This window comes from Toxorhynchites rutilus, chromosome 1 (genome assembly GCF_029784135.1).
Source record: "Toxorhynchites rutilus septentrionalis strain SRP chromosome 1, ASM2978413v1, whole genome shotgun sequence".
Classification (NCBI taxonomy): domain Eukaryota; kingdom Metazoa; phylum Arthropoda; class Insecta; order Diptera; family Culicidae; genus Toxorhynchites; species Toxorhynchites rutilus.
In genome coordinates this window covers 35,001,187-35,015,171 of record NC_073744.1, presented here as the reverse complement: position 1 = coordinate 35,015,171, position 13,985 = coordinate 35,001,187, and the positions used below count along the sequence as shown (strand labels likewise).

The 13,985-nt window shown below is 35.4% G+C and overlaps 1 protein-coding gene across 9 annotated transcripts in view; it reads left to right on the top strand.

Moving 5' to 3' along the window:
- Positions 1-13,985, top strand: part of LOC129763359 (hemicentin-2) — a 459,584-nt gene that overhangs the window by 167,152 nt on the left and 278,447 nt on the right. The window contains exon 1 of one of the 9 annotated variants that reach the window (XM_055762338.1): positions 12,980-13,654. The exons of the other annotated variants lie outside the window; for them this stretch is intronic. The gene's annotated coding sequence lies outside the window, so the exon portion shown is untranslated. Of the gene's footprint in view, positions 1-12,979; positions 13,655-13,985 lie in introns of those variants that run through there. 9 annotated transcript variants of the gene reach the window in all.

Below are 13,985 nucleotides of genomic sequence, written 5' to 3'. Positions count from 1 at the left end.
ATTTGTTTTAATAAGTTTAAATGTTTTAAAAAATGTGAGCTTCATTTTTTTCCGTTTCAACTAGGACAGTACTTGTTTCAAAAGTATGAAACGTAATACTATTGGGTTTATATAGGACATATTCACAAAGCATTGAGAAAAATACCAATGCTACCCCATTTTACGGTTCTTATTTGTTTGAAAACTTTCTGGAAACATAATTCATACTCCAAAAACTATTTCTGCATTGTTTATTTTTAATTCTAAGACATCTGAAAAAGTTACGTTATATCGAGGTTGCCTTATCTCGAGGTATGACTGTAAATCGAGTTCACAAACTATTCAGGGTCACTTGACCCGCTGTGGTAGGAATAGGTATACATGGAACATCGGTAGGTTTAGTGTAAAGCACTACAATTTTTGGTGATTTTTTTGATAATATTTATCGATACACCATAGTACGATGCACTTTCAGTATTTTTTTTAATCTCGAAGAATGGCGAAGAATCTATTGAGAATGACGTGTAAAAAATTGGAAAGAACGGTTTTCACCATAGATTCTATGGTGAACCACAGAGGGCTTCAAAAAAAATAGTTAAATTTTTTTATTCGGTATCCTATACAATATTTTCCATAGAGCTAGTGATTTAGTTAGGCAGCACTTTTTACTTTCTTATCCAGCCAGGCCCTTTTGCTCAAAATAATTCAAGACAGCCTATAATAAACCTTCTTCCTTTTTAAGTTTCAATCAAAAATTTGTTTAGTTTCAAGTGAAAGTAAAATCCATACAAATGTCAGCAGAATTATCTTCAAAGTGCTCCCCCATCTGGCAAAAGTTTTAGCAAAATTCGATCACATTTTCTGTCAATGAGTCGTTCGAGTTGTTACCAAACTTCTGCTGAAGTTGTTGCTAATCATTAATACTCCATCATTTTAAATCGTCTTTCGTCAAACAACGCTTAACCAGTTTGAGAAGTGATGAGTTTTCCATCGTTTATCACAAGTGCTGCCAATCCTCATTGTGTATCTAAATCAATTTGAAACAAATCGAACATTTCTCATTGTTAGGAACTGATATTTGCATAAAAAATCTTCTACACGGCCAATGTATTGCACCAACAAAAAATTTTAAAAGTTCATAAATTTTTTCTTCAGATTGACATAAAAATTTGGCACCTCTGATTGCGAGACGTGCAAAAGAAAATCAATCGTGCAATTTGTTAGCATTCCTTTCCTGTGCGTGTGGCTCGTATCCGTTGGTCCGTTCCAATTGTGATGAACTTTAGGCATCCTAACCAACCACAGCCCCGGCCGCGCTCATGCTGCCGAGGGACTTCCGCCGGGGAGCAGAAGGTTAATCCAATAATAAACCCCAAGAAGTTTTTGTACTTTCGCGATCTGGGTCTGGAAGAAGGGGGCAAAATTTAGTATTCCAGTGGGCTTCTATTTCGAACCGGGACGACGAAGATGGTCTGTTTATTTGCGGCGAGTTTCCTGAGGATCTGTGCGATTGGAGTTCAACTACAACCGCCAGAATGGTGATGATGTGAATGGCCACATCATCAGCGCGGCGCGGTTCGGAATGTCGAGTAACTGCGTCCGCGGTGATTGGCCACTTTTGGCGGAGGGAGGCTAAGAGGAATTTTCAATTTGAGCATACTCGGAGTTGTCTCGAGCGGTAATCGAATCACGTGCCGAAGTTTTGCGTAAATCACTTGCTGGTTTACTTCTTGCGGAATCAATGGAATTTAAATTCGCGGTAAAGTTGGTCAATTGGCATTCTAGCTGAAAATAGATTCGTGTGTTTTTTCGAGTCGTTTGATTATGAAATTGAAGAGGAAGATACAGTATTTAGTTTCCTTCGCAGAGTTTACAGGCAATCCACAATATTCCAAGATGTACTCCCCAATCGATTTAAAAAAAAAATTTTTTTCAACTTAAAAAACATCCTAGGACAACCTTTTCCAATCACTTAAAATAGAGAACCTAGGAGTAGCTGAGCCGTGGGTACTTCTCGTGCCAACTATCAATTCCATTTCTACCAGAAAACAAGATGAAGCTACATGCTTTATGCTGTAATGTGCTATCGAGATAGCACACCCCCCGAACCCGAATGCCCGAGTTAAGATGTCCCTTTGATTACCCAAACTCAATTGCGGATCACAAATCAACAATGAAACCATCCATCATCGCATATCATATCGCTCGCAGATCGAATCAAACCTTGATGTATGTGGCATTTCGCATAACGATGAAACTGCTCCAGCTTCGCCAAACAATTCAATTGAGCTCGATTAAATGTGCATTTCGCGGTACAAAGACAGTTCGCCCAGTGCATCTGCCTTCGCTCCAACAGCTATCCATCACTATGCGCCCTATCGGGAATCCAGTGCAACGCATCGGCAAAGCGCCGTTTGCCGTTTCACGCGGTGGTGGTGGCATACGATAAATAAAAGTTAATTAAAAAATTCTTCTCATCTAGATTGTGCAGCTAAAGGCCAGCCAGCATATGGGCGCGTATGAGCCAGCATACGTTTGAAAATACACAACGACCATAAATTCCTCGCGCCTCCAATCGCTCATTTCCAGGCGGAATAAAATCCTCCCGCAATCGGTTGTCCTTCGCCAAGCTCAGTGATTGGTTTTAGAGCGGATTGATGCAATTGTTAATTATTTTCAGAGTACACAACATTATAAAAATAGAATGGAATACAAAAAAAACAAACCAACCAACCAAACATATCACAATAACTTAAGGCTGTTGTTTTATGTCATCGGTTAGCAGTATAAGCGATTAGCTGGATGATCCTCCGAGGTAGTTTTAGGTGGAAATATTTTTTTTTTCCAACATGTTATGTTCATGTCATTTGATCGCGTCGCGCGAATCCCAGGAGATGGGTGTAACAAAGCCACTCCAGCTGCACTCATCACGTCACTTTGATGCACACATAAACGCTGTTGCATCGCCAGATGAGGACAATATGCTTGCGGCAGAACACGCTTGATGAATATGCATACCGCTGACACCAACCAACCCCCCTCCCCCCCGGGGTATCACCACCTCCGTCACCAACCGACAATATTTTCCATTTTAATTTTAAAATTTTTTTGTCACTCCGCACCACTGTATCTGTAGCTTCGAATTCATTCACTACACTAAAACATATCCATGGATTCAACATTGTCGTGTGGCATGTTGGCAAAACACTGCGTAACCGAGGTCACGAACGGTGGAGGGCGGCGGGCATTCCCTAAAAAACCCGGCACTGATGGATATGATGGGAAAATTAGTTATGGATGCAAAATTTAATTCAACATTCAGCTATGCGTGAATTTCATTCCGAAATCCATCTGATGGTCGCAGAATGATGAGTGGTGATGGTGTGTTTCTTTATGAGTGAACGTGGGCATGTGTGTTTGTGTGGGCTTTGGCGAACCGCTTGCAAATGACAGCAACATGTCGTTTTGATTCGCTAAAGCACACTTTATTTTATCAAAACCCGAGGGAGTTGAGTGTATTTACTGCGTTCGGTTTTCAGAGTATGATAAAAAAAAAGACGCATTGCAAATGGAGGATATTTTTTAATTAAAATGCTCGCATGAATCAAGGGAAATCTATGACAAATGATACACGTGCTAACGATGGCCAACGGCAAATTAGAATATATGTTTTAGTGGTCCCTCCAAAGTAAAAAATTGAGCCAAAAAACTCAAAAGAACAACATGAAATATCATTCCACTGTACACACGTCACATTACAAATCAACAAAATGCAAACCTTATAGACAATGACCACGGTTGACAGCTCGTGACTAATTATCAACATACAACAATTCATGTTATAATAGAGTAATTCCAAATGAAATCGACAAATGACAAAACATGAGTATTTTTTATTCGAATGAAAGTGTGTATTCCGTTTGGGTTAGAGGAAATATGAGTTTTCCACAGCAATTGGGAATTTTTTGACTCAAGCGTAACTTTTGAAAAGGGCGTATCGATTTGAGTATGGGAAATCTTTGATAATTTATATCTCAAAAACTATGAGTCGTACCGAAATAGTGTCTTAGAAAGAGTTATAGAGTATTGATGGTTGAATATGAAAAAATGTACACTGAGAAAAAAAATTAGTCCTTTTTTTTATTTACAAAATAAAAATTAAATTTGAAATATCCAAAATACATATTTTTTAAATTTTTTTAAATTTTTTCATACAAAATAGAAATCATGCAGAAAATTTAAAAAATAGGCCCAAGATGGTAAAACTATTTTTGACGAACTTTGTAGAACATCGAATTTTTTGGAATTTTCGATACTTTGAATTTTTGTATGTTAGCAATCATTTTTAGCCACAAATTATGAATCCTGATGTGATTTAAAACAAAAAAGGTTATTATCAATCTCCTTCTAAATGTAGCCATTCTCGAAATATTTTAAAAAAATATTTCTAATTTATTGTCTTTTTTATAGTAAATAATCCCTTTTAATATGTTTATCGTGTTATACCGTCATGTTCATGAAATTTTAAGAATTTGCTTATAATTTCTAACAACTTTTCCAAATACATCATCATGGTTCATTTTTTGACTCAAGCACAACTTTTGAAAACGGCGTATCGATTTGAGTATGGGAAATCTTTGATAATTTATATCTCAAAAACTATGAGTCGTACCGAAATAGTGTCTTAGAAAGAGTTATAGAGTATTGATGGTTGAATATGAAAAAATGTACACTGAGAAAAAAAATTAGTACTTTTTTTTTATTTACAAAATAAAAATTAAATTTGAAATATCCAAAATACATATTTTTTAAATTTATTTAAATTTTTTCATACAAAATAGAAATCATGCAGAAAATTTAAAAAATAGGCCCAAGATGGTGAAACTATTTTTGACGAACTTTGTGGAACATTGAATTTTTAGGAATTTTCGAAACTTCGAATTTTTGTATGTTAACAATCATTTTTAGCCACAAATTACGAATCCTGATGTGATTTAAATCAAAAAACGTTTATTATCAATCTCTTTTTCAATGTAGCCATTCCCGAAATATTTAAAAAAATAATTCTATATTTTTCTTTATATTTCCTTTTTATAGTAAAAAATCCCTTTTAATATGTTTGTCGTATTATATCGTCATGTTCATGAAATTTTATGAATTTGCTCATAATTTCCAACAACTTTTCCAAATACATCATCATGGTTCATTTTTTATATTCAACCATCAATACTCTATAACTCTTTCTAAGACACTATTTTGGTACGACTCACAGTTTTTGAGATATAAATTATCAAAGATTTCTCTTGCTGAAATCGATACTCCATTTTCAAAAGTTACGCTTGAGTCAAAAAATTCCCAATTGCTGTGAAAAACTCATATTTCCTCCAACCCAAACGGAATACACACTTTCATTGGAATCAAAAATACAAGTTTTTAAAATCTGCATTTTTAGGACGATTTCATTTGGAATTGCTAAATATTGAGCCTTTGACCACATGCGTCCTGTGGACACATTCAAACAGAATATCGGTTACATTCATTTACCTCACTTTTAAGTAACTAGCATTACTCTAAAATGCAGGGTTGTATTCGATGGGTTGTGCATGTCCTTTACAGGAATATCCTTCATTGCACCCATCCAAGTCGAGCCGATATAGTGATTCTTAAAAATTATAAAACTTCGTTAAAATTGGTTTTGTTCCTTGTCGCAAAATTTAAGACCCGTTTTTTTATTTTTCATTAGGGTGGTCTGAAAAATCATATTCCCATTTTTTCCAAAAATGGCTTTTCACAAAAATTCATGACTTTCGATCTATAGAACAAATTCAGACGATTGAGGGTGTATTGAAGCATAAATTTTTTTAGTAGTAAATCGTTTTCTCAGTAAGATTCCTTAACAGTGTATTTAAAATGTTAATTTTCCTAAATAGTTCATTAACTTTCCATCAACTTTGCTCGACTTGACACGACTCGACTCGACTATCGCATTTCATTCTTCCCCGTCAAATGGACTTCAATGCATATTGAAGTGACTCCCCTCAAAATGAATTCATTTCTCTCTCACATGTAATACGTATGCTAGTATCGATGGTCGAGTTCAACGTGGTTTGACATATGCAGTGCTGTTCGAGATAAAAGCAGCGTATGTTGGATTTTCTGTACCGCGTTATTTACTCACGTGGACGTAATCTTTAGCTGACTCCAAGCAAGAACGCGTGAGTAGTCGCGAATGAGAATTGTAACACACGACCATTTTGTTTCGTAAGTCATTTGTTTACAGAATTTGGTTGGGTTTTTCCAAAGTTCCAAAAAATGGCAGCGCTTGCAAAAATATTAGTTTAATCCGTCAATGTTTTGAAGATTCAATATTCATTGAAGTACATCTATTGAGGTATGAGATGTAAACAATATATAACTTATATTTGATAAGAAATCTGCAGAATATATTTCAGGAAAATGGGGCGTTTCAAGCACCGTACATTTGAGGAACGAGATCTTATCAAAATGTTGATTGTGGTTGGAAAAACATATCGCAAAGTGTAAGAAATATTACATTGCTCTGCAAAAAGGCATATTATGTATTGTGATGGAAATTCAAAGGTGAAACTCGCGGTCCAAAGCGAGCAACGTCTTCACAAATCGATCGTCAGATGGTTCAAATGGTGAAAAAGTATCCGTATATCACTTCAACAGAACTGCAAGAAGAATTGAATCTTTCTATTGGTACGTCGATGATACGAAAACGTTCAATTGAAGCTAAATTGCATGCAAGAAGCCCGAGAAAAGTACCACTACTACCGTCACGACATATTCGTAACCATCTGTCCTTTGGTAAGTCCCACGTGTATTGGCCTGTCGAAAAATGGCGTAGCATTCTATGAACCGATGAGAGTAAAGTTGTTGTGTTTGGTTCAGGTGGCAAGCGTCTATTTGTACAACGTCCCCAAGGTACAGAATGTCTGCCCCAGTACACCGTGAAGACAGTCAAACATAGCGGCGCCAAAATCATGGCATAGGGGTGTTTTTCACACAACGGTGTTAAACCTATACATCGTATAACAGGGATCATGGATACTGTTTATCATGCGAAAAATCGTAGGAAAATGTTATGCTACCATACGCCGAGAAAGAAATGCTCTGAAATGGGTGTTTCAACAAGACAATGATACACCCAAACTAGCGTTGGCAGAAAACATGTCAGCTTTGGCAGAAATGATGCCATTTAGTGTGCTGCAGAGTCAAATACGCAAATACTGAGCTGTTTTGAAAGCTTAAAAATGGTTTATATGTATGCGTGCTTTCTGTTTTCTTTTCTGATTTCATTTGCGATTGTGCCAAAAAAAAAATCCATACGACGTCAATGGGGATCGAATCAAGGCCGGCTGGAATTCAAAGCTATTTAACACGACCACGCTATTCACATGGCTAATGATGCTTCAGCAGTTGTTCAGCAAATACGCTATAATATTGCACCTGATTATAAAATGAAGTTGGGAAGTGTTTTCTAAGAGTAAAAAAGGAGCGCATGAACGAGAAAAATATCTATCTCGGTCTGGGCCGTGTATGTGGCAAAGTATGCGGAAAGCTCATTTGCCTTTTGTTTCGCTCGCTCGTATAAATCTTATATTGCTGTACCATATATATTATACAAATGCTTACCAGTATTTGTGAATCATGACACTTTCTGTTATGTTATGTCTCATTTAATGTCATAAATCGGGATGACAAAAAATGAGCTAAAAATCAATTTTGGGTGTACGAAACACACGATCAGAAGAACCAAAGCATGGTTCCAGGATAATAAAGTTGGTCGGCTCAATCCAATGACCTCAATTCAATTGAAAATTTTTGGGGCGATTTTAGAAAAGCGGTTCACTAAGCAATACCATCAAATATGAAGTAATTGTGGGTTGTAGTTCAACAAACGTGGCCAGAAATACCTACCACGAGGTGCCAGAAGATAATGGATTCCATGCCACGCAGATGTAATAAGGAATAAGGGATACACTACAAAGTACTAACATTACTGATAAGTTTCACACAGAAAATGTCTTGAATTACTTGCACTTTTTGTTTTGGTTGCTCTTATAATTTTTGCTGCTATTATTTCGAACATGGTAAAAATTAACTTTGCTGTAATCTAAGCCAACTATTTGTTATTTTGACCAGACTGTAATATGTATTTGATGTACTAGTCGAATGCATCACATCAAATAAGAAACAGAAATAATAAAGAGCAAAAGAAAATAAAGACGGATATTATTCTCTTTAATTCCGAACAACTGCTATTATTTCGAACAGCACTGTACCTACTACAGGTCAGCTATATTTTGTTTGTATCGTACAAGAAAATTGCAATTAAATAGCGTGCAGTGTTGTGTTCATTGATACTGACAAAGGGCCTGGCCGGGTGTGGAAGTAAAAAGTGACCTCAAACCAAATCACTCGCTCTATGGAAAATATTGACTATTTTTCTGAGCCCCTATGAGGTTTAACGAAGAATCTATGGTGAAAAATGTATATTTAAATTTTTTGCACGCCATTCTCGATAGCTTCGAAATAAAAGTTTGAAAAAAACACTGAAAGTACTTAAAATATTCTTGAAAAAATGGTTCTTTTTTTTTGGGATTAAGAGATTCCCTACGACTCTAATTCGTATTTAAATTTGATTCAGCACTTTTACTAGATATGTGCGATTTTTTTGTGAATTTCAACAGTGTTGCGCGGTACAAAAAATATACATTTCAATTTTTTTTTAGTTTTGAGACCCATTACAGGTTTAGTTTATATTTAGATATGTATATTTATTTATTTGTGTATTTAATCTATGTGTTGATATTGGTGATCTTTTTTTCAGAATATTTCGAGAACTGTGCGGTACGAAAATGTCTAATAATTTTTTTTTATTTACATTTTTTGTGATTTTCTATGATTTTTTAAATTTTCCTAAAATATATTATTATATTGTATTCGTGTATTTGAAAAAGAGCCCCAAATCTTATCACCAGCGCTATGAACAGTATTGTTGCAAATTTGAAAATGAGATAATTTTTCTGAATCCCTATATGGTTTACTATAAGAGCTATGGCTAAAAACATAGTTTTTTTTTCACGACACTGTCAAAAGCTTGGAAAAGGAAATATAGAAAAAATACTCATAGTGTATCATAGTATACTCATATTATCTTACTATGATAAAATTACCGTCGAAAATTCATTTTTTTTTTGCATTTCGATTTTTTTATACGAAATTGGATAATTCTATAAATAGATATAGATGTTGATATTTATTTGTTGATTTTAGTCTTATAATTAAAATTTTAATCATCGATTTCATAAAAATAAAAAAGCAGACGGTGAAAATTAGGAAAACATTTTAAAATCAATTATTCACTGCAAGCTACTGTTACTTCTCCTCAGTCTTTTAGCAAAGATGCGGAGCTTTGTTGGAAGATGTTCATGCAGTCCTGGCCTGACTTCAAGTACCCCATATCAGTGACATTTTCGGTCAGATTGTGGAAAATAATTAAGTGTTATTTTTTACAAATTTACAAATTTTGTTACATTCGTCCGTGTTTAGGTGTTATATGACATTATATATTTTACATGTTTATTGTCACACAATTTCCACCGCTCTACTATCACAATTGGAAATATTCTATGTTTCGAGTTTTAATTTCACACCTCTATGTTCACTAAATATGCAATACATTCTGTCAAATTTATACCGGGAACTTGTGCTTTCGAAATATGTCTCTTCTGAATCAATATACCTTTTCCAAAGCAAAATCCATTTTATATAACTATATTCAAGAATTGCCTTAAAATAGTACGTTCAATATTCGATACATTATGAAAAAAAATTAATATTAAAAAAACAAATACTGAAAAAAACGCATCAAAAACAGGTTCATTTAAATGAAAATTATGTTCTAATATATCTAAAAATTAAAAAAAATCCAAAGTTTTCTCGAATTTTCATTTCCAAGCCTATTGAGTATGGCGTGAAAAACATACAAATCTACGTTTTTGACTAACTTTTTTTAGATTTAGATGATCGACATATCAAATTGAAGCCAAGCCAAGCCTTTTAATAAAAATGTCGAACTCGCAAAAGAAGTGGATTTTTTTTTCGTAACTATTGATCGTTTTTTATTGTTTTCATGGCTTTGGACTAGAGGGCTTTATTTTCTTATATTTTTCTTGAAACCTGAAAATTTTTTACATCACATATCTCGATATCAGAGATGCCATATTTTCCGTTTTTGAGATATGATTTTTCAAAGATAACCGGTGGTTTGAAAAATCACGTCTCCACTTTTATCCAAAAATGACTTTTTGCCAAAATTCATAAAAATTGAACTACTGATGATATTAAATTGAAGCCAATAAGTTAACCTTCTTTTAAAAAAATATCACACCTGCGGGAAGATTGTATTATAGTCGCATAGGCCTAGTCAAGTCACATAGAAATATTGAGCGAAGACTTAGAACATGTTAAAATTGAAAAATAATTACTCAAAAACGAAAAAGAATAGCATCACTGATATCGAGATATGTTTTGTAAAAAAGCTTCTCAAAAGAAATATAAAAAAATAGCGCTCTCTATCTTCGACCGAGAAAACTATGAAAATCTAATTCAATCAATAATTCAAAAAAAAAAATCCAAATTTTTCGCAAAGGTCATATTTTTTCAAACAACTCATTAGCTTGAATTTGACACGTCTTCTTCTTCTTGAATGGCGTTAACGTTCCCTGTGGAACTTTTACCGTCTCAACGTATGCATTAACTAGTGTCATTTATTAATACTTAGTTGAGATTTCTTAGGCCAAATAACACGCCTTGAATGTATTCCGAGGGGCAAGCTCTTGAGTACGCGTGACCACAGTGCAAGTCGAAGGAAATTTCTTTGACGAAAAATCCTCCGGCCAGAACGGGAATCGAACCCGAACACCCGGCATGATAATGTGAGACGCTAACCACTCGGCCACGGGTGCACAATCACGTGGATCATATGAATCGGTCCAGTAGTCCAAAAGTTATAAATTTTTGTAGTGGAAAAAATGGGGAACAATTGTTTTATTTTCAACCATCAATTAAATCTGAAAAATAATAACTCAAAAACGAAAAAACTATCTCTGATATCGAGATATGTTATGTAAAAAATCCTCAGCTTTCAAGAAAAAAAAATAAAAAAAATATAGCGCCCTCTAGTCCAAACCCATGAAAACAATAAAAAACGGATACAATCAATAATCACGAAAATAAAATCCAGTACTTTTGCAAGTTCAATATTTTTTAATAAAGGCTAGCTTCAATTTGATATGTCGATCACCTTAATCGGTTCAGTGATTCAAAAGTTATAATTTTTTGAATAAAGTCGTTCTCGGGAAATAGTGGAAAAACTTGATTTTTCGGACCACCCTAAAATGGAAATGTGCACTCTAATAAAAGAAAAATTAAGAAATACGGATCTAATGTTTTGCAATAAAGAACAAAATAACCACTTTTAACTAAAATCTGAGATCTTCTATACCGGTTTGGCATGGAATGGCTGTATATATATACATTTTTTTTTGTATCGCGCAACACTGTTAAAATTCTGAAAAAAAAATACCACATATCTAGAAAAAACGTAGAAGCACATTTAAATATGAATTACATTTTTGTATTTTTACCATTTGATCAAACAACATAGGGTAGGTCAATAAATGAGTAATTTGAGGATTGTGTACTATTTTGCAATAGATTTTTCTATGCATCAAATATTTTGTACGGTACAGGTTGCGATACAGATTTTTGAAAGCAGCAATACAATAATATAAATGAAAAAGATTCCAATATAACTGTGACAACAAAATCAGACTCCTTACGGAATATTGACTGCCCTCAAAGTTTCAATGAAATAACCTCAATGGTTTGTTCCAGGCTGTAAAGCCTATATTCACGATGCCACATGAAGAGCTGAAAGATTTCTATTTGTTCATTCTCATTAATGAGGAATCTCTCGTTGTTCTATGTCCAATACTACTGAACTTGAAGATAAAATGAAAAGCAGCAAGAATATTTATGCTGGGATGGCAGCGATGGTTGAAGCAGATATTTTTAAGGTTATTTGTAAAAGTTTTTTCGTGGAGCTGAACAAGCAGATGAGAAAAAGATTCGATTAAGTCTTACATTCCTACTGCTTTTTCGCGGGGGTATCATACCGAACCTCCATATCTAGAGGTCGTTCCATTATCTACAACCCGCGAATTGCAGACTTAAAATAACCTAGCACAAGCTTTCCTTGATTATTTTCCATAACTTCTGAGTTCCGAAGGTTTTCTTCACGGAAATGGACTCCAAATGGTTTGAAGAGGCCGGACATGACGACACCATTAAATTAATCAAATAAATGTAATCGATTACTCATGAAAATGTTAGCCTCAAAAACAGGACCGAACACACCTGGTCCGGAAATTGATAATTAGTGTCCCATCAGAATAATGCACCCGTGACGGGTGGTCGACGAAAGCCGGCCAAAATTAACGATGTTTAAATGCCGCACGCGTCAGCAGATAACGAGCCTGCCACGAGATAGGCGGTAATTTACAAATAATCGACAATTTCCCCCTCTCTTGGTGCGCTTTCCACGGAAACCAGAGCGCGTGTCACTTCCTCGGGGACTATTTTTCCAAAGAAGCCGCTTTTTTATTTTATGTTCTCGTGGAATGTTTTCCGAAAACACATTATCCCAAACACACACACACACCGTATTGTCAATGGAGAAAGTATCATTCTTCTCCTCTTATTCTCCGCGCATTTAGTTCCATTTTCGGAATTACTCATCAACTCAAAACAAAACAAACAAAAAAACGAACCGTGAAAATAAAAATCCAACATTAATACGAAACCTAATGCGAAGGTGAGGAGTGCGCGGGAAACGGGACAAGACCACTACTTCCCCAAAACTACGCTCAGAACGTGGCGCAGCAAGTATTCGCTTAGGAAACGTCGTCCCGTTCGGTCGAAGCGTAGCGATCCTCTGGTTGTGATCTCCCACTAGTTGGTGTGAGCATTAGAATACGTATATAATTGACGCGACGCGGCACAGTGCGGTGTGAAGAAACGAAACAAAAACAACAACAACAGCAACAACAACAACAACAACAACAACAACAACACGATTTGGTTGTTAATTAGTGCATGCGAGTGTGGAAGTGAAGGGGAAGCGTGAAAACAACACTGAAAAATGAGAATACACAACCAATATAAGATGAAAAAAGCAAAAACAAAACGCGCGGCGGTGAGTTTTCATCGAGAGTAAAAGTGAATATTAAAAGGTGAAATAATAGCAAAGGAACAAAGTGAAAAAGCGAAAATAAAACGAGAGAGAGCGAAACGGAACCTTTTTTGAAAATGAGAACCTTGGCAACAGCTGCCCTACCGCTGTCGGTTTTTGTCGTTTCCAACTCGTGTTCGCGATGTTTTGACGGTGCTCGGATCTGGTGCTGCTGTTGCATAGAAGGAACTGGTGCGTTTATGCTGCTGCAACAAAGTGCTCGATAGTGGCACGCGATCGGATGTCGGGGTGTCGGTTTTTCTGTTTTTGATTTGCCGTGTTTTACACGGACTCATGCAAGCGTGGAGAAAAGGGGGAAAATTGGTCAAAAATTTGTGGACGGGATTTTAGGTGAGCACGATAAGGGAAGAGATTAGGTTAATTAGTTGGGAAATATAATGCGCATACATTTCGTACGAGACATACAGGGACATCACTAGTGATCGGGCAGAATTATTCACAGTTTGAGGGTTTCATGTGCCCTTGTGGTTAATTCATCTCATGTTTCATTCGTCCATTGCCCATTTTACGATCCAGAAAACTGACTTCTAAATTGTTCAAATAAATAAACAAGCATATATAAATGGACAAGAAGACCGACCCAAGGTAAACTTTTTGTGAATACATTCTGAATTGAGGTGCACACAAAAACACAGAATAAAGTTTTGGTTTTAACAAATGC